The 22,123-nt window shown below is 41.1% G+C and overlaps 1 protein-coding gene across 4 annotated transcripts in view; it reads right to left on the bottom strand.

Annotated features, from left to right (window-relative positions):
• Positions 1 to 21,327, bottom strand: part of LOC124798130 (hemicentin-2-like) — a 1,906,233-nt gene extending 1,884,906 nt beyond the window's left edge. For all 4 annotated transcript variants that reach the window (XM_047261391.1, XM_047261390.1, XM_047261394.1 and 1 more), the window contains exon 1: positions 20,790 to 21,327. The gene's annotated coding sequence lies outside the window, so the exon portion shown is untranslated. The remainder of the gene's footprint in view (positions 1 to 20,789) is intronic.
• Between the last annotated feature and the right edge of the window lie 796 nt (positions 21,328 to 22,123).

Genomic DNA, 22,123 nt, shown 5'->3' with positions numbered 1-22,123 from the left:
ATTGAGGGAGGACATAGAAGGAATTCAGAGGCGGGCTGCTAGATTTGTCACTGCTAGGTTTCATCATCAAGCGAGTGTTACGAAAATGCTTCAGGAACTCGAGTGGGAGTCTCTGGAGGAAAGGAGGCGTTCCTTTCGTGAATCGCTACTGAGGAAATTTAGAGAACCAGCATTTGAGGCTGACTACAGTACAATTTTACTGCCGCCAACTTATATTTCGGGAAAGACCACGAAGATAAGATAAGAGAGATTAGGGCTCGTACAGAGGCATGTAGGCAGTCATTTTTCCCACGTTCTGTTTGGGAGTGGAACAGGGAGAGAAGATGCTAGTTGTGGCACGAGGTACCCTCCGCCACGCATTTGTGGATTGGTGGAGTATGGTGGATTGCGGAGTATGTATGTAGATGTAAATTGCTGACGCTACTACACAGATGTTAGTGTGTTCCACGAAAATGGAAAATGGTCATGCTGTGCAACTACAGTTGGAGTCACGAACGATAGCGGTCGAGTTTAGGCTTGTTCTACGCACCTACGTCATACGTCATACGTCACACATTCTCCGATAGCCAGCAGGCGCTCAGTAGTGTTCTGAGCGCTCTGCTCTGAACGCCGTAGCTAATGTGAGCATTAAACATGATCGTAGCGAATTGTGTAGCGAAGTTTTATTCCATTTGCTGCGAGTTTTCATCACTGATGGTGGTGGTAAGTGATTAATTCCACATAAGCAAAGGAGAGACGTAATTTGCAGGATATACGAGATGCATTCAAGCTCTAAGGCCTCCGATTTTTTTTCTAATTAACTACTCACCCGAAATCTATGAAACTGGCGTTACTCCTCGACGTAATCGCCCTGCAGACGTACACATTTTTCACAACGCTGACGCCATGATTCCATGGCAGCGGCGAAGGCTTCTTTAGGAGTCTGTTTTGAACACTGGAAAATCGCTGAGGCAATAGCAGCACGGCTGGTGAATGTGCGGCCACGGAGAGTGTCTTTCATTGTTGGAAAAAGCCAAAAGTCACTAGGAGCCAGGTCAGGTGAGTAGGGAACATGAGGAATCACTTCAAAGTTGTTATCACGAAGAAATTGTTGCGTAATGTTAGCTCGATGTGCGGGTGCGTTGTCTTGGTGAAACAGCACACGCGCAGCCCTTCCCGGACGTTTTTGTTGCAGTGCAGGAAGGAATTTGTTCTTCAAAACATTTTCGTAGGATGCACCTGTTACCGTAGTGCCCTTTCGAACGCAATGGGTAAGGATTACGCTCTCGCTGTCCCAGAACATGGACACCATCATTTTTTCAGCACTGGCGGTTACCCGAAATTTTTTTGGTGGCAGTGAATCTGTGTGCTTCCATTGAGCTGACTGGCGCTTTGTTTCTGGATTGACAAATGGCATCCACGTCTCATCCATTGTCACAACCAACGAAAAGAAAGTCCCATTCATGCTGTCGTTGCGCATCAACATTGCTTGAGAACATGCCACATGGGCAGTCATGTGGTCGTCTGTCAGCATTCGTGGCACCCACCTGGATGACACTTATCGCATTTTCAGGTCGTCATGCAGGATTATGTGCACAGAACCCACAGAAATGCCAACTCTGGAGGCAATCTGTTCAACAGTCATTCGGCGATCCGCCAAAACAATTCTCTCCACTTTCTCGATCATGTCGTCAGACCGGCTTGTGCGACCCCGAGTTTGTTTCGGTTTGTTGTCACACGATGTTCTGCCTTCATTAAACTGTCGCACCCACGAACGGACTTCCGACACATCCATAACTCCATCACCACATGTCTCCTTCAACTGTCGATGAATTTCAATTGGTTTCACACCACGCAAATTCAGAAAACGAATGATTGCACACTGTTCAAGTAAGGAAAACGCCGCCATTTTAAGTATTTAAAACAGTTCTCATCTGCCGTACGGTGCTGCCATCTCTGGGACGTAATGACAATGAACGCGGCCTCATTTTAAAACAATGCACATGTTTCTATCTCTTTCCAGTCTGGAGAAAAAAAATCGGAGGCCTTAGAACCTGAATGCACCTCGTAAGTTTTCTTCAAGTGGAAAGCACGCGCATGCTTGGAATCGTCAACAATGCAATCCTCGTCCGTGATTCAACGCGCGCGAAACGCCGTCGTTCGTGTATTGGACTATAGTACTGAAAAATAAACGATATATCGAAACATTTTAAACCCTAGGAACACTAACATTTGTAAAATAGGCCGCTGTTCATAAATAATTTTACATCTTCATATATGTAATGACTTCGGAATTCACTCTCAAGTGTAATTACTGGACACTGACATAAAGAGAGAAATCTCTTTGTTATTGTAAAAAGGCTTCCCAAATAGACGTTTTAATACCCAGATCGCAGTTAATACGAATCATAATTACTGACATACTACATTTACCCAGTAAATGGCTGTATAATATAATACCTTTAACGAGGTTCTAGCCCCCTACACCACACACCATGAGGTCTAAATGACCCAGACTTCGTGTTACATACCGTACTGTTCTATAGAATACATTAGGTGGTACTTGCTTTTCATTCTTACAACTTTTATATTCACTTAATCCTTGTATTATACATGTTTTTAAGGGTTAATCGCCTTGTTTACATACTTGAACTTTTTTACTTTTTAGTTTACCTTCTGCACATTAGTCAAGCGACAGTGGCAAATTTTACATCAGTTTTATGAAGTGTAATGACTAATTTTTACTTAGCGCTTTAGGTAAATTCGCACATTGGCACAGACCAGTTAAGACTTTTATGACACGTGTTATACTTTACCACACCTCACGTTGTAATTACGTTAATAGCTTTAATACAGTTGTTAAGAGCCTTTGGTTTGTTGTTATTCCAATCCTGATGCACCTGGTATAAATGTTCAAAATGGCTCTAAGCGCTATGGGTCTTAACATCTGAGGTCATCTGTCCCCAAGACTTAGAAGTACTTAAACCTAACTAAGCTAAGGACAACTAGCACAACCGTGCCCGAGGCAGGATTCGAACCTGCGGCCGCAGCAGCAACGCGGTTCCGGAATGAAGCGCCTAAAACCGCTCGGCCAGGAATAAATGTTGACCACTTATAATTACAGCTCTGGCCTCTGCGCATAATGTCAATATTATGGGACACACGATTATCCTCCTCATACTGTTCCCCTGTCACCTCAAAGATTTTGTAATTATATCACGCCATGTATCGTAACATGCTTTATTTTTGTATTCATATAAAGGTGTATATGTATATGTTGGTACCACTGTATTTTAGCTGCAAATTGTCTTATCCCTTGATCCTGGCTCGCCTTTCCAAACATAACGAAAATGTAAATCATTTTCACTAAATAGTTTTCAATTAGTATGATCGTAAAAATGTTAATGTGTGCTTTATAATGTTGCAATAATTTTGTAAACTTGTCGTTGAAGTAAGCAAATGGTTCACTTAGAATATAGCTTGACTGCTGCCACCTGATGGCACTTTGTGGTATTACGTAGTCCTTTTGAAAACTTTCTGGCATTAAAGAGCCGGTAATCAACATACATATATCTGACCGTAGTGGATGTGCTCTACCTGACGTATTTGACAGCTATGTGAGTTGGTGATAGTTATGGTTTTCATTTTAGTGTACACTAAGCTGCACGGGAGTGTCTTTTCTGTGAGGTAACATTTTTTAATTTGTGACTGTGGAGTCACGATAAACTTTTCTAGCGCTTTCCTTTCCGCAATATTTTTGATTTCTCAATTTACTTCCATGTTTTCAATGACCAGGAGGCAATGTGCCACACGTAGGGACTTAGTAATTCACGTATGCGAAGGTATGTCGAACTGTGTTAACGTGTTTTCGAAGCTACGTAGGGTAATTCTGAACCTCCTAATACGTTTGTAATACATCTACATCTGAAGATAGCAATATAACTTTGCTGAAACTAGTAACCATGGTACGTGTCAATTGCGATTTGGGCAAGAAAGCGTCTATTTTGGAAGCTTTCTTACATCCACACTTAAGTATTTGGAAGATGGTTCATAGACCCACTTTCACATAATTGCTCCAACGTTTAGCTCCACTTGGGAAAACTAAACACTTAAATATTTATTGTGAGCCCTGATATCTTTTATCATTGTCGTTTGTTCGTACGTAAAAGAAAAAGAGCTCGTCCAGGTCCTGAAGCCCAAGAGATATTGACCGGCCTCCATTTAATCCTCTGCCATGCGACGTCATTCAGATACGGTATGGAAATGCATGAGGTCAGAACACCACTCTTACGCCCCTTTTGTCGAATTTCCATGCCTTGGATCCGCTACTTATAATAAAGAAGCCCTCAATTGGGGTCACGAGACTAAATACACCCTGAACCAATTCTCCCACGAAGGAAAAATGCCTGTCAGTACTGGGATTCGAACCCGGCTCCTTCGCATTGCAGTCATCTAAGCTGACCACAAGGCTATGGAGGCAGACTTTGCCTCTATTTAGATGGGAGTAAACAAAACATTTGTGTCGATTTCTCCTGGGTGGGCACCACAGGCTTCATAAATTTTAAGAAAAAAAAATTGTTCCACTGCAATATATTTTAAGCCTGTACGCTACTAAGGAAGAAGGAAATATTATTAAAATTACTAACCTGAGCGTGTCTCGTTTTTAGATGCATCTAAAACAGTAACATCTCTTCAAATTAAATGAAAGTTACATTAGAAAAACGCGTACAATTGTACTGGTTGTGTTTTCTCAAGAACAGTAACTACGTGTAACAAAAAAATGGTTCAAATGGCTCTAAGAACTATGGGACTCAACTGCTGAGGTCATTAGTCCCCTAGAACTTAGAACTAGTTAAACCTAACTAACCTAAGGACATCACACACATCCATGCCCGAGGCAGGATTCGAACCTGCGACCGTAGCGGTCTCGCGGTTACAGACTGCAGCACCAGAACCGCGCGGCCACTTCGGCCGGCTACGTGTAACAGATTTGGATGTACCATCCTCTAGAAATAAAAAACGCGTGGGCTCAGCACGATTGTCTAAGTGCATGATCCAAAATAAAGAACGCTTAGAGTGATAGTGTTCGCAACAACTACAGTATTATAAAACAATTAAAAAGTCACATATAAACGGCAACAACGAGAAGACAAACCTTGCGATGCATCGCCAACAAGCCAGGTCTACACACAGATATTGATGGTGCAACTGTATTTGTAGAAAAATGTGGGCAGGAGAAATGGCAACTGTCAAAAGAGTGCATAGACAAGGATCGTGCAGTACAATCGATATACTAATTGAAGTACACCTTTCACTGAACACTAACAGTTACATGAAAGATACGAGATTATATCACATTAATATTTATGAAACGGTGTCATATACAATACACCATCGTGGAACGATGTTCTTTCGGTAATACACTGGCACTCGGAGAAGAAATTTCGTAATTAAAATTTAGAGGAAACGTCCTGCCGCAACGAAACACGCCTTTGTTTATAATGATTGTTAACCCAGCAATATTCGTGACACTATATTCAGTATAACTTTATTCGTTCGACATCCCAGAACGCTCTCTTACATGGCGGGATTAACGGAACATGATAAATGAGGGAAAAAATTAATGAATGAGTAAATGAATGACAGACCTATGTCAAATGAAACATCATTCTCCAAACAGAAACGAAATTTAAACAAAAATATCTAGTAATTGAACCCAAGAAGTTATTAGTTGCACTTTTTTCCCAAGTTGAACCGGAATTGTCAGCTTCTATTTCCGAATAATATTCCTCTTTATTATCGACGTAAAAGAAAGCGCTGATATCTTTGGATATCTACCGGCGACCTGAATCTGTTAACGATAACTGATTCGGTATTAATAGTTCGGCCAAGAGGACGGTTACAGCGGAATAATAAAATAAGCTGTCATGTAGCGGACCGGACATTCAGCATTTAATAATAAAACGTAGTTTAAAAAATTAATTCGACGTTTCGTTTCAGCTCATGCTCGACTTTAACGGACTCGTTGACCATTTGATAAAAGGCGATTCCATCACAGAAATTATTCTACATATCACTAGCACATAGTTCGTGGGGTAAACAGACGTAATAATAAAGTGTAAGAGTAAGACATTCCGTTTCCCTTCATTGGGCCAAAATGTTGTGTTTAACAATACAAAAATACTAAAATACCGTTTTTTTGCCTTTACGGTTGCTGTCGATAAACAAATATGAGACAACACAGGATACTGATGGTCTCATTTAGCAGAACAATTTATGCCCTGCGGTGATGAAAAAGTACAAGTGCTTGGAACGGACTACAAGTGGAATCTCACCATATGCGACGAATATGTTGTGATATCGATATCGTGACGCACTGGAAACTGGGGAATGTGCGAATATGATCCTTGGGTACCACATTACTTGTATGGCTTTCAGGCAATCAATAATGACACAGATGGACTCTACTGAAGTTTCGTGTATTTTTAAAAACCTCACGCAGCTTCAAACGTATGAAAGTTTTATGCTCTCATACTAAATGCTTTCATTTTCCGGAACGTTATTAGTTCACGCGTTCCATGCACTGTGAGTTAGCCACCATATTTGATATGTTCTGGCACCGTCCTCCCTTCTTGAGCTGCAAGGCTGTTTTTCAGGTTGCATATCACCGACTCCGCCCCTTGCAGTGTTGGTCTTTTCGCTTCAAAAGTAATCCTACACATAAAAACACAACATATAATTTATTAGTTGGTAAACTACTTTAATCTGGGGTATATCTGCCTACCACAATTCAGAATTACTATGGAACAAGCATCACGCTAATGTGAAGTAAACACATTTTCGTCATATGTATAACGTTACTATATAACAACGACATTGTCCGCCCCGGTAGCTGAGTGGTCAGCGTGACAGACTGTCAATCCTAAGGGCCCGGGTTCGATTCCCGGCTGGGTCGGAGATTTTCTCCGCTCAGGGACTGGGTGTTGTGTTGTCCTAATCGTCATCATTTCATCCCCATCGACGCGCAGGTCGCCGAAGTGGCGTCAAATCGAAAGACCTGCACCAGGCGAACGGTCTACCCGATGGGAGGCCCTAGCCACACGACATTTCCATTTTCCAACGACATTAACTGTGCTTACCACTGTAGCTCCTGTTTGTATGGAACCTAACGATTTAAAGTCAAAATAAAACACATATAGACCAACAACGCAAAACGCTTCGTACATAATCTACCTTTGCTTCACGTTTGCAGCCCGTCAGAAGAAGAATAGTTCGAGTATGACATGCAGGTCCCTCACAAATTAGTATTATTTTATCAACAGACAGATTATATACGACTCTCACGCAATTTAATGTCCAGAGGACGACATAGTAAACGATGAAAACTCGCTTGGCAACGCGAGAACCTCATCAGTGTTGAGCTGACAGCAACAGAACGGTAGGGGATAGGTGCAAATTCTCGGAAATATTCCGTATAATTGTACCATCTTGATGGAAAACAAATCGACAAATGCAACACAACAAATGTAACACTAAAATACAAATACTGTACACATTGTTCAAAACACTATTATGTGTCACGTATGTCATTTAATGCGCATCATGCAGTCGCTGAAACACTAAATGCGAACTTTGGAATTTATATGGTTGCAAGCCTGGTCTGAACGATGGAGAGACAAGAAACAGTAACAAAAAAGCCAATGTAATATCTACAAATTCAGTTTTGTAATTGTCATTAATTTGATAACATTGCAAAACGTTGCCCAAAAAATATCCGTAAAAGAGAATCTAAAATACATTATATGAAGCTACATAACTACATCAGTGCACTAAGGAATATACAGAATTATAACATATTATCTTCTAGGTGCTGTGCCTGGAAAATGAGAATTTTTTTCTATTTATAATACGCAAGCTTATAATACACATCAATGAGAAACTACAGCCAAATTAAAAATAATTAAGAATGATTTGATGCAGCATGCACACAATTCAAGATTCGGCAGATAATAATGAAGGCTCAATCATCAGTATGCAACAGTAATTGTGGATAAATTTGCAGAACGCACAATTCCGATACGCTGAGTGGAAAGTAAAATAATGGTTGTACGAAGCGTTTTTGAACAGGCACGCTAAACCACTGGAATGAATCAGTATTTTTCTAATCTACATGCAAATGGCTAACTTATGTAAACAAATACGTAATCACTAGGTTTGATTTTCTAATGTAACTATCTGGAGAAATGAGTGCTGTCAGCTATCGTAGGAACTCATCTTGTTTGGAGTGAAATTCAGTTTATTGTGTCTATATTCAATAGTGGTTACGGTTCACTGCTCGGAGTTGCATGCTTTATATCGAAACAGCAGTTGAATTAACGTAGCATGGGAAGAATGTTTCGCGTCTCACGTAAACAAATTATAGAAAGGGAAGAGTATTTCTAATGCATACGAGACTCGTTACGAAAATCTAATAGGTAATAGTTGCATTTTTATTCGGTGTGAAACATTGACCTGGGGTCAGACTGCAATAGAAACATCAGACTACTGCTGCGTCACAAAAAAGCGCAATTTGTATTTTGAATGTTGACGTTTAACCATCTCTTCTAGTCCAAAATCGACGAGTTACGTCGCATTTATCTTACATAATTGATATCTGATATAAGTTACGCGATTTAGAGAGACAGAGGATTTCTTTTGAGTATTACTTACAACGACCGCAAGCAGCAGTATGTTTCGTTTCTTATAATATATTGGTAGAGGCTGAAAGTGCTCTAGATCCCCCCCCCCCCTCCCCCAAACACACACTTATTCAAAATACTGGCATTATGTAAAACTATAAAAGTGCGAAAAAATCGCACGGATCCCCTCGAATAATACAGTATTTTGCATTTAAATACCATTATCAGTCATCACAGAAACTTACAATAAACAATCCCTCCTGGATTTTACAATCTCTACATATTGTTCGCACCTCTTTGATGACGAACAATAACCAAGGATAACGGATGTAATCTATTGCACCATTTACTTTTTTAGTAATTACTATACTGTCTCGTTTCCTTAAATTGCACCCAAAGCTATTTTTCGTTCTAACGATAAACCAAATATTCCTTCTTTCCTTCTCCCAACTGGAATTACAAGATAAGGCTTTCGGAATATCCGTGTAAAATACAAACTACTAAGAAAAACGGTAAATTTTAATCCTACGTATTGAGTCTTGGGTGTTCAACAGATAATACAAGAACTTACTAGTAGCAATATGTTGGGCTCCTAAGGGTACCATCACGAATTATTATTCTTTAAAAGAGTGTTACGGCTTCGCTACCTCTTTTGGAAACACACACATGACAAAATAACTCATATAACGTTTAACAGCATCGTTACGTTCTCATTTCATTTCAGACAGTAGTTTTCGGGACGTAGTGGAGTGTTCGTTTGTTTTCTTTGATCTTTGTTGGAAACATTTGATGAGCTAGACTCTACTTTAATATTTAGTCGACGCCAACATTAGAGATGGTCCAGTCAATATCCTTTTGATAAACAGGAATCATGTTATAACGTTGACTGAAATTATACGGGATTTCACAGTCCACATATATCCCATTAACACAGGTAAAATACGAAACGCACTTCTTAGAAAGCGTTTCTAGTTAACTTATAGTCTGAAATTGGTAAAACTAATTTAGTTTTCTTTCCATAACACGATGCTGCATCAAACAGATTTTAGGAGTGTATGACATATCGGAGCTAATTGCCAGAAATTTTTGAGGGCTTTTCTCTTGGAGTATATTTATTCAAAATCGTTCAAAGGGCTCTGAGCACTATGGGACCTAACATCTGAGGTCATCAGTCCCCTAGAATTTAGAACTACTTAAATCTTACTAACCTAAGGACATCGCACACATCCATGCCCGAGGCAGGATTCGGAACTGCGACTGTAGCGGTCGCGCGGTTCCAGACTGAAGTGCCTAGAACCGCTCGGCCACACAGGCAGGCGGTATTTTTATTACTTAAAAATGAAAATTAACAGTAAAAACGGCAACGAAAATCTTCTTATGAGGCTACCGGTCTCGGTTTGTTTTAGACCATCTTCAGAGCTCACACCAGGATTGTACATGGTGCCTGCTCCGTTCACAGCCACGGTTTATCATACTGGAGCGAGGTCTGAAGATGATCTAAAACAGACCTTAGGATGCTCTCATAAGAAGAGGTTTGTTGCGGTTGTGACTTTTCTTTTTCATTTGTAACTAACTGTCAGACATTAAAATAATATAGAAAGAAGTTCTCCGTTCTTATGGAAACGAGTATACTGTAGTAGCCTCGGTCGCATAAAATACGTTCCTTTACAAATTTAGAACACTACACGTTCTAATTTTTTATTCCGTATCGGGCAGACTGTAAATACCATCATATTGTTTCTTTAGAGTAACACAATATGCAAATATTGCCACAGTTCCGTGGGAATTGCATGCCAGCTCAATCCGATACTCTCACGACGTAACATTCTAGATACCTGTAGTGACTGCACAACACTGACAAAAACTTTTACAGGAACAGGGGGCCACTACTTTATTTCTCAACCTCCAAACTACCGCTGAAGTTTTAACTTCTTGTTGTCAAGTTGCTCTATAATAGAAAAAAAAAACTTTTCACGGAAGTCATTTCTTCTTATTTTTCTGCCGTAATTTGTACAAAATTATACCACTACCTTCGGAAAAATATTTAGCTGAGGCAACTGAATTGAAAACTAAATATAGTTGTGGAAACGAAAGAAATAAGATGCGAAATCTTCGAAGACAGCACTTAGCGGCGTCTTTATAATGAACCAGATCGTTTCGACACTCTTTAAAAAGTCCGGTAACGACGTCGCAGACGCCCTAGTACGAGTACGAGGACGACTTGTTTAGTGGCATAAAAGCGACTACCAGTTTGGCATCGTGCACTTGTAATTTTTATCAATTTACACGGCTTGTTTGTGAACAAGAGTGTAAAGAAATACTAGTGAAAGGTTAGCGGAGAATGTAAAAAGTGTTGTGAAACGTCTAAGTGATAATAAAAACACTTGCATTTAGCTGAAATGAACTGACTGTGCTACAACAGGGTATCTTGTACCGGAGGATTTTAACGCTCGAACGTGAACGATTACTTCTTTCACAACGAGAAATATGCGTTCTAACGGTTCGAGGGTCGTTATTGCCAGTACGAAAAAGCGCCCGGGAGAATGCAATTACTTTAAGCTATCGACCTTCTTTGGTGGCTCTCTCAACATTATTGTTTTGAAATATTTAGAGTGCCACTTAATAATATTTCCATACTAAGTCAAGTCTGACAGCATTGAATAAAATAAAATGAACTTCTACAAATAGAAGATTGTCATTTACATTCCCAAATTTAGAACGGACGTACTACGACCAGGAAGTTTAGTCATTAAAAATGTATGCTGAAAATGAACGTTGCATTTGCATTATGGAATATAATTTTCAACATTATTATTTAAATATTCTACTCAGGTTTGATCTGTAACTTGCTGGAAGTAAACATTATCGCACGCAACGAACGATAATTCTCGGTATTATGTATTCAAATTAATTACATGTAAATAAACATTTACCCCTTTTTAATGTAAAATTCTCGTTTCGTTAAATGTTAGCAGAAAACAGCCAGATTAATTTCTAATAAAGAGCGCCTTGTCAATACACATGACTAGTATAACCACATTATCACGTGGTACGTATATACTGAACTGAGAACAGTGACCTGCTGTATGATTCATTCACCTAGAGCCACCAGAGATATGTCTGGAAGATTCGTCTAACACTCGCAGATATACGGGTAGGAATGAAGACGCGCAAAAGGTACATTCTGTCATGACCAATTCATAAGCAGTTAAAACTGTTTGTTTCTTGAGAGAAATAGGGATGGAAATGAATGACTGTAATGCACCAATACCTCCAAAATACGATTCGCAACATTTTCACACGCATTACTCCTGTCGATAATTCATAAAACAATTAAATTCTGCCGGCCGCGGTGGTCTCGCGGTTAAAGCGCTCAGTCCGGAACCGCGCGACTGCTACGGTCGCAGGTTCGAATCCTGCCTCGGGAATGGATGTGTGTGATGTCCTTAGGTTAGTTAGGTTTAAGTATTTCTAAGTTCTAGGGGACTGATGACCACAGAAGTTAAGTCCCATAGTGCTCAGAGCCATTTTTTGAATTAAATTCTCCCAGTCAAATAATTAAAAAAGTAATCGACAGTATTTCTATTAATAAAGAAATACATTGTTCAAGGAGCTATGAACGTGCTATGTATTTCGTTCCCTTTGTTAGAGTTCACTTTGATTTCCTCGAACATAAATTGTTACTTAAGACATACTAAATACTGATCACCTTCGCATTTAGTGAATCATACGTGTATATCAAAACGAAAAATACATCGCTAAAGAAGTGAAGGGCAGGAATGTTTAATGTTGGCTGAGGAAAGAAGGAATCATACGCAGTCATATAATCTTAGGAGGAACCGGAACACGTTTTATAATACAGTGAGCTACTCGAACTTCGGGTAAGGAAGCTTAATATTATAAGGAGCACAGTCATCAACTGATCAGGAACAAGAAAGGATCTTAGGTGAAGTATTGTTTAGTAGATCATCACTATAACCCCCTGACGTGAGTTAGGGTAAAGAAGGGAAACGTAAAGATAGGTAGTTTACAGGGAGGAAACCATTGTCTCAGGAGCAACACGCCACAGTGTATGTGGTATATGCATGAAGTCAGTTTTGAAAGAATTGTGTTGTTCGCATTACGGACATGGTGAGAGACATTGATCATTAAGGTAATGCTTACTTTGACGGCAGAGTAATGTAAATTTAAAGAAGATCGACTCTAAACTAATTTCTTCGCTGCGTGAGAATGTTTGGTTTAAGTATCATAAATAAATAAATAATTAATACATAACTTATTACGGTCCAAGAATATGTGACTTGTATGGCCTATCAGGTAGTAATCATGAGGAATAAATAGATGAAAATAAATGAATAAATAAGCTCACTAGGTGAATACTGGGCTGGTACCAAAGTACCGCCTCAGTTATACGATTCACAAACATTTAGATAGATTAAGGCAAACACAGACACCCTCTCATATATTTTTTTGGTCATTCCATAGGTGACAAAGTAGTACGGCAGTAAGAAATAATGATATAAATTAATCCGCACAGTCTATCTTCTGTACACAACAGTCGTCTATGCAAATGCAATTGGGGCGAAACGGCTTTCACGTTTGCGCGAAAAGTTATTGAGGTGTCTGTGAGGTTCGTTAGTCTCCTCAATTAAGAATTTGTTAGTGGAACGTCTACAGTAGATATCAGAAGTTTTTATTCGTTTCATATCTCCATCAGCATTGACTATCCGCTATGCTATGATACGCGTGTTATGAACGAACTAACCAAAACGTCCTCTGGTTTTAGTAAGCTCCATTGTGTTCCTAGGTACATTATCGTCAAGATACAACATTCTCCTCTGCTATACAAGAAATGAGGAAAATTGAAATGAACTTTCTACAAAATGCTTCATAGATTTCTTTGTGTACTTACGGGCTCGTGTGATCGAGTAATAGTCTCTACGTTTTTGGAGTAAATGGGTATAGAATTTCGTTAGTTCTGCTTTATATTTTACTTATTCAAAGATATCAGTCCAGCCTCTAGTTTGATGCCCCAGTTCATCGTGAATTGAAACGGCCATTATCAAAATAGACTAACAAAAATTAAAGTCTACAGCAGAATCTTGTTAACTCTGCTGTAAAAATTTTTCACGTACATTAAAAATTCAAAATTTACGTTGCTTCGGGAGTCATGAAACACAGCAATCCTTTGTATCCCGTGACCATGTAGCACACGAAAGCCGTACTGGATGCCAGGTACGCCGAAGCACAACCGTTACCATATTAAAATAATGGCAAGGGCCACCGAATGAAATACTGACCCAACAACCTACACTGCGTTGGTACAAGTGATCATGAAAGTGTGGACTTTAAGACGAAGCAGTGGTGGGTGGAATTATTTGCTATAGTGGAAACGCTGCTGATGTGTTTCCCTATGTCCCAGGAATCCGGATTGTATGAGAGCGGATCCAGTAGAGAAAACAACCATCTACAAGTGAAATACACCAAAATAAATGAACAAGCAGAGAACAAATTGTTTCTAGTGTTTGTAGTAGATTAACAGCTGGGTAACTGTTTAAGGGTTTTATTGCAATATTGTAGTAGAAGTGGTTGTAGATTTTATCTCTTTTTTAAAATTAAGTATCATAAATAAATAAATAAATAATACATAACTTATTACGGTCCAAGAATATGTGACTTGTATGGCCTATCAGGCAGTAATCATGAGGAATAAATAGATGAAAATAAATGAATAAATAAGCTCACTAGGTGAATACTGGGCTGGTACCAAAGTACCGCCTCAGTTATACGATTCACAAACATTTAGAAAACTTTCGCACATTTTCACATGAATAACTTGACAGGCAGGCAGTTGAGGTACACATATTGCGTCTGGGAGAGATGAGACAGGGGTAGCGAGTTGGCAACTGAAAGAGCATCTGGCCACCCCTTAACTTAACCATACCAAATCAGTTAATAACCATGAAGACCCAGCATGCGGGAGAAGGGCACAAGGAAAAGAAGTTTAACGAAACTTTATAATCACTGCCGCGGTCGTACCAACGTTTATAAACGGGGAAATTTACCAGCGAACCAGGGAGAGGTATGTTCTGAATACTGACGAACATTTACTGTGACCAGTGATTAGCATCGTCAATATGTTGTGCGTTTCACTGAGCTACAGTACCGCCCGATCCACGCCAGCGCAGCGAAAGCCTATACCCGCGAAATACTAGTGAATGTAACGATAACACAGTTACCAAAAAAATCAGAAAAGCCTAATTCCGATTACAGATCGTTTAGTTCACCAACGCTTCGTCGTGATTGTTCAGTAGGTCCTAAGGCTGTGGTCAAAATATTACACAGCGCGCGCTCACACGCACACACAAGAGCACGAGCGCGCGCACGCACACACACACACACACAGAGAGAGAGAGAGAGAGAGAGAGAGAGAGAGAGATTTAATACGTAATTTCTCAATTCTACATTTTTGCTACACTAGAGTAACAGATTGTGTGAAGACGACGCTCTGCCTCCATCAGTTCTCTTCTAGAAATGGGAAAAGATATTTAATGGCATCTTAATAGCTGAATAATGATATGTCGCTGACGGAAATTCGTCGAGTGGTAAAATACATTGGAAATGCTGAAATTTGCGGCACGGTTGACGGTTTTGTAATTTGGGATAATTGCTATTTTGTTTGACAGAGGAATCTTCTACCGAAAACCACCGCCTTTGGGTTTCCAGGCTTTGTTTGTCCAGGGGATGTGACAAACAGCGCCCTTCTTCTCTTATACGGACAGCGAAGAGCCGTCAGTCTGATGTAATAATGGTGTTCATTACTAAAGAGATCGCTATTACCTTCTAACGCACAAGAAAAAAAAATATATACGCACGCCATGTCAACAAAGGGTATTCGTTAACTCAGTCGGTACGCATTAATGAAATGGATCTCTTTGCCTTTAAATTGAAGAAAAAACAATGGAGTTTTCGTGCTGATTCAAAAATCGTATCCCGGTGCGGATAAACCATACAAATAGACGTCGAGTAATTCTTGAGGCTGTAGATAATTATCACTTGTTGGATACATAGGAATGTGACCGATCCATACATATGGTCGCATACCAAAAAATGCTAAGCATCGTAAATCGGCTACCAACATGATGAAAAACTGCACCGTGTCGAAAATATCAAGAAAAGTAACGCAGTGGAATAAATATGAGACCTCTGGGCGCTAGGTATTATTCCAAAATCAATTCACAATAGATACGTTTCGTTGTTTCTCATTTAAGGTCCTACTTTACCGATTTGGGGGAAAATCCTAAGAAATTTAAATTTTACATAGATTGCATAAACAGATCAAAGTCAGTCATACGGCCATTCAGCTACCATTGAGCAATAAAATTATTTTGCTGAGGAAGATCGTTCTATGTCTCCTGCTTTCAACTGTCACATGAGCGCCAAAATGATAGATACTGAGATAAATGATCGTGGCTCAGAAAACGAAATTAAATATCCCATCAGGGGAAAGGTGACTTGGCCGTATGCGATAAGTGTACGATTCTATGCAGCTTACGCAACAGAACCTTGTAAATAGGATCAATCGTTGAACTCTGGAGCCATGAAAGTTTACAAGCAGTCGGAAAAAAAATTTTAAAGCCATTTAAAGTTTTAGGAAGGGTGTTGGAACTGACAGGCACAATTGTTGATGTATACGTCTGACGTCAATCAGTTTTAAAATTTTCGGCCACATTTTATGCTGCTTTATTGTTACCGTTCCGCAATCCGAAAATACCCTCTGTAGGAAGTAAATGGTCTGAAGCCACGGTCACTGATCTTCAGAATGAATTGCTAAAGTTCAGCGCTGTCGCTTGGTGAATAACAAACAAACTTACGGAGTTTTTGATGGATCTATTGGGTGACTGAGTTATTACTGGTAGCTAACAAGTTGTCCTAACCGGGGAAAAATTCTCGCATGTGAAAGTTACTTCCCTTTTACCCCAAGTGTTTTGCAGGACGGTTAGTCTTCAGGATGCGTATCAGTCGTCGGGTGGGCTTCGTAGGAAGCTCCATTAGGCTTTTCGCTGATGATTCTGTCATGTGTAAGCAGTTAGCAACGCTAGAAAATAGCAGACAAAAGCAGGAACACCCGCAAAAGATCGAAAGACAGATGCCGCACTGAGATTGTCTGCAAGTATTCTGAGGAGAATAAAATTCACTCCATGAGGAAGCGAGCAAAACCTCCGACGGACCCATTCTTGAGTAGTACTCACTGATCTGTGACCCTTGATTTATAAGGCAGATAAATGTGAACCCGAAAAAGAGTACGTGTTTCGTCACGAGTTCGTTCAGTAAATGCGAAGGCGTCATTAAGATGTTACATTTTGTAGCAGCAGAAGCTACAACACTGGCATAGTACAGCACAGGGAACTTTCAGCTGAAATACGAAAGGCACACGTTCCAAGTACATCAAGAAGATACTTTTTCCCAGAAACGTCTCGCAAATGATCAAGTCTGTGAATTGAGAAGTAATTGTGTTAATATCAGGCTTGCTGGCGGTAATTCATCCCCCGCATCGTTCGTGAATGGAAGAGGAAAGAGGGGGATGGCAGATGCAGCAGTGGTTCCCTCCGCTATATCCCGTAAAGTGATCAGTGTAAAACGAAAGTAGATTTCGGGAATTTATCATCATGTAGCATTTGCTTACTTCCAACAAGAAGAAAGTAAAATGCTACACACTTCTAGTGCCTGTATGTGAAACCATAACACCTCTTCCCCTCCTCCATGAACCGTGGACCTTACCGAGGTTGAGTGACTTAAGTGCCTTGACGATACACGCAGTCGTACCGTAGGTGGAACCACAACGGGTCTGTGGAAGGTAAGACTAACATTTAGGGTTCCTGGCGCTGGGCAGCAGTCTTTTCAGTAGTTGCACGAGCAATAGTCTAAATAATTGAGTGATCTCTCCTTGTAACTTTACCCAAAGTGGCCGTGCTGTACTGCACTGAGAAAGCAGGACAAAGCTGCAGACGTTACATTTCCCAAGCACGAGCTGCACTACTGTGCGTGGAAAGCCGCATGAAACCATTCTTCGAACTGAAGACACCATCCGCAGTGGTTACAACCTATATGGTGCGATGAAAAGCAGTAGCAGATTTCAGACTGAATTCCATACGTATAGAATAACCCTCCTGAGGGTAGATACAGTAACACAGTGATGGCGAGACACTGAGATCCCTCCAAGATGTCTAAGTGTACTGAATCAGTTACGTTGTTAAAAGAGTCGATTGTATGCCCTTCAGTGGCTAGTGATTGAGTTAGTGGTCACTGGTCTCATGGTGTAGTTAGGTAGAGAAGTACCTATAGCCAAACAGTTTCATACGTCTAGTAATTTTCGTGTACGTCACAGCTGCAGGATGATCCGCGAGGCATTATGGTGAATCCAAGTACTAAATGTACCATAGATTTTAACGATCGTCTCTGTGCGGACTGAAATGATGGTTTACGATTCATCTGACCACTAATATGGCCGATATACATATTGTCATTGTTGATAGTAACTATTTCCTGTTGACAGTATTTCTTAAATTATTCATTAGCAACTGATATTGGATCAAATACTCAAAAGAAAAAAGGAATTTCCGACACCGACCCCCCCCCCCTCTCTCTCTCTCTCTCTCTCTCACACACACACACACACACACACACACACACACACACACACACAGAGAGAGAGAGAGAGAGAGAGAGAGAGAGAGAGAGAGAATTAAATTGCACGATTCTAAATTGCATGTTCTCAAACGTACCGACAAATAACACCTCGAGTAGGTCTGAAAGGAAGATCGAACGGCGGAAATATTGCGGCTAAGGTCTGCGGCCTATCCTAGCCACTGGCGGTGGTCTCAGGCACTTTATTTGCCATGAATAGGCGTTGAAGTAGAACAGTTCGCCACGAACTTCACGGAACAGTGGCGTGCTGCACGAAGTAGCCAGGAGGAAAAATTTTTCGGCGGTAAGCGCACGAGTGGTGCACAAAGGAAAAGTACCGTAGTTGTTAATCACGCTCACTCGCTTAAAACTATTTCTGCAAGGACCAGGTTTCAGATGGAATTCACAAACCGCGAGCTGAGGTTTTATTTGGTTTTTGTTTCCTCTCCCGCTGTACAGAAGCTACACGTCGTGTAAAACAGCATAGATTAACCAAAATACTAAAAGAAACCTGGCGTCTTTGTTTCGATGTCTGTCGTTTTAGAACAAGATGTTCGCAAGGTAATCGGTGAAGATAGTAAGTATATCAGGTAATGGACTGACGTTACGACTGCAGAAGTGTGTTTAACTTCGGCAGTAAAAACGCAACCTGCGGCAACAAACTCATTTTGCACCGCAGAACATAAACGAACGCGAGATCATTGCAAGCAGTATCGGTCATATGATGGCAACTCAGAGATTACTGTGTCTCGAAACATGCAAATGAGCAATTCAAGTGCCTTTTGTATGACTGTACCCGCTTGGCATTTGGTGTGGATTGTAGTACTACACTGAAGAAGTGCATTTTGCTGCCGGTGTGTGATAAATGAACGAAACATCTGTCCTTCAGTGGAATGTGTGGAACAGCGCTAACCATAAAAACAATGTCCCTTAGAAGAAACGATAAAATAAAAAGTAAATGTTTATGTTAGGATATATGAAGTGCTTCGATTGTCAGTTTTAGTTTAACCACACTCTACAAAAAGACGTACGTTAATGATACGTTAGCAGTGACAGAGAAACAGATACAAACATCAAAGTATTTACGAGAAATATGACAGTTGACAGGGGGTATCCTATAACCGTTTGGTTGTTAAACGGGAAAAATTCTTAATAATAACATTCACAAGATAAAATTGCTTGCCGAACGTGGACATGGTACCGTGTTTATACTGTTCGGAGAGAATCGTCCGAATTAAATATATCTGCATGACATTCATAATTCGTTGAGTAGTTTCTTTCGCTGCCGCACTACTGAACTTTCATTAGATCATCAAAAACGCCTCCAAATGAAGTTACATTTCTTTTTACAACTCCTCCTCCAATTGTGATGTACACTGTGCTTAGGAACTCGTGCCAACAGAGATATGAGAAGCGACAAGGTACTTAAAAGTCAAGACTATGTGAGGACAAGTATCTATGAACTTTTAACCTATTTTGTGTGCGCCATGGAATATAATTAATATCTTCAACATTTCGCGGCCCTGTCAACAACTGTATAAATACTAATTTTAATTTTAATAACCAACAGCCTTAGTTGCACCGTTTACCTGGAATTTACCTAGGTTTACCGTTGATTTCCAGTACAGCACTCGTGACTGCCGCATCGCGGTCGCGAAGTGTGGCCGAGACAGTTTCAGATAACTTTTTACAGTTTGACGATAATTTATGGCTTTGTAGTTTTAGCTTGACGATGTCCACGATGGACAAACGGTAGTTACTGTTATTCTGAAAAAGGGTGGGTTATCCCGACTGAAACCTAGGTAAATTCTAGGTAACCGGTGCAACTTAAGCTGTTGGTTATTAAAATTAATGTAATTAATAGTTTAGATAACATTTCACAAGTTTCTGTCAACGCGCAGTATGAATAATTTACATCTCTATCTTTCACAGACACGAAAAAAAATATGTTATTGACGTCTCTGGCCGCGAAATCCTGCGCACATATTGTGAAACTAAGTCACACGAGATTGGAGAAGTAATTAAGTATTCCATGAGATTTTCAGCTAGTAGCCGGATGACGTCAACATCGTGTCAGGATAATTCGACTGACAACCATTCAGCCATCTCCAGGCGAATTTTACGCTGTAATACTCACCTGAAGATAACTCAATGGTTGTAAGCCGAAATATCATGACAGGATGTGGACGTCATCCGGCTGCAAGCCCGAAGCCTCACGAAAATCCATTATGCCGGGAAGACGTCCAGGGTCAAAAATTATTTTAATTTTCGCTTTGATCTATCATAATGTGCGATTCAACGGCGATATAAATTCGACAGAACTATTGTTTCAGATCACAAGTAGTGATTTTTCTTCAATTTCATGCTGTTAATTATTTTGTTGGGGTATATGCGAGATCTGATTAAAACGACTGTATGCTGTGATTGACAGTCTGCTAAACTTACCTCGACTCAGCTTGTGTAAGCCTGGCGACTGTCGAATCTTCCTAAGAGCGAGCTAAATTCATCTGTCACTTCGCTACCGTCACTGCGACACACGTGTTCCCACACGGTTCACCACGTATCACTAAGACGTACCACCTCCCAGGAACGTGAGGCGAGAGAATCAGTAAACAAATTTCCTCTTCATACCTTCCAGCAAGCTCGGAGACAACACTTTTCAAAGGACTGTCACTGAAATGCCAGAGCGCACGGTGACAGCTGCCGCGAGGGACATCACTCGGGAGGGCACAGTCGCTGGCACATGCACGAGGAAAACAGACGATGCGTGCTCGCTCGTTTCTCGCAGTACACACGCTACGCCGGTACGAACACACGCCTGACAGGCGGAGTCCCTCGGGGTGGGAGGCTACGCACGCGCCGGCTGTCCCGGGAGGACGCGACAGGTCCTGCGCCTTGCGTCGGGCTTCTGCCCGCGGGCTGCCGGCGGAGGCAGCAGCAACACCAGCGGCAGAGCGGCCGTGGGCGGGCGCGGACGGGTGCCGGCGGCTGCAGGACGGGCACTGCCGGCCGCGCGCGACCCGAGCGCCGCGCGCCGCACGGCGCATGCGCGCAGCGCACAGTGCGTCGAGCCGCGCCGCCGGCAAACGTTTATTGGCTTGCACCGCGGTCCGCTGCGCTCCGACGATGTGATGCGTGTAAATCTTGTCACCCAGCTGTGCAAGCTGGCGGCACGTACGATCAGAATTACATGTGCAGTCAGGAGCACACGTAATCGTAATGGAGTGACTGTTTTAAATCTCTCTTTCTTTTTTGAAAAGTCTCTGCGGCTTGTCACACATTTCATCTTGGCTAAGCGTCCGTGGTACGCTTCTTATCAGAACTAGATTTTCAAAAAGATTCATCGCGCTTCTACACGGCCCAGTCACACTGACCACCATAGAGAGATGGGGCCCCTCCACGCCCGCACCAACGTGGTGACCAAACCAAAAGTTCTACTGTCACCTCCGTAAACATGTTAGTTATCTAGTAAGTGGATTACAGGATGCTGGGGTGTGATATTATCCGTGCGTCTGGGTAAGACTTACGCATTAACACCGTCCATCAGGTGATAGATAGTGGACGAATGGCGATTGAGGGTAGCGATTTGAAGAGCAGAGGGAAAAAAGTGCCATGGCTCGTGCCGTGGTAAAAGAAAAACCTCTGCGACAGTAGGATGGGTACTAAGAGCAATAGTGGCTTACTGGCTCCGATAGTCCGTGCAAGGTTGGATTTGTTAGTATAGATATCATGCATCATTACTGGGACAAGCGATGGCGATGTATCCCAGTTGCTGCAGT

Source organism: Schistocerca piceifrons, chromosome 5 (genome assembly GCF_021461385.2).
Source record: "Schistocerca piceifrons isolate TAMUIC-IGC-003096 chromosome 5, iqSchPice1.1, whole genome shotgun sequence".
In the NCBI taxonomy this organism is placed as follows: domain Eukaryota; kingdom Metazoa; phylum Arthropoda; class Insecta; order Orthoptera; family Acrididae; genus Schistocerca; species Schistocerca piceifrons.
The sequence above is the reverse complement of the archived record's forward strand: the minus strand, read 5'-3'. Positions and strand labels throughout refer to the sequence as shown.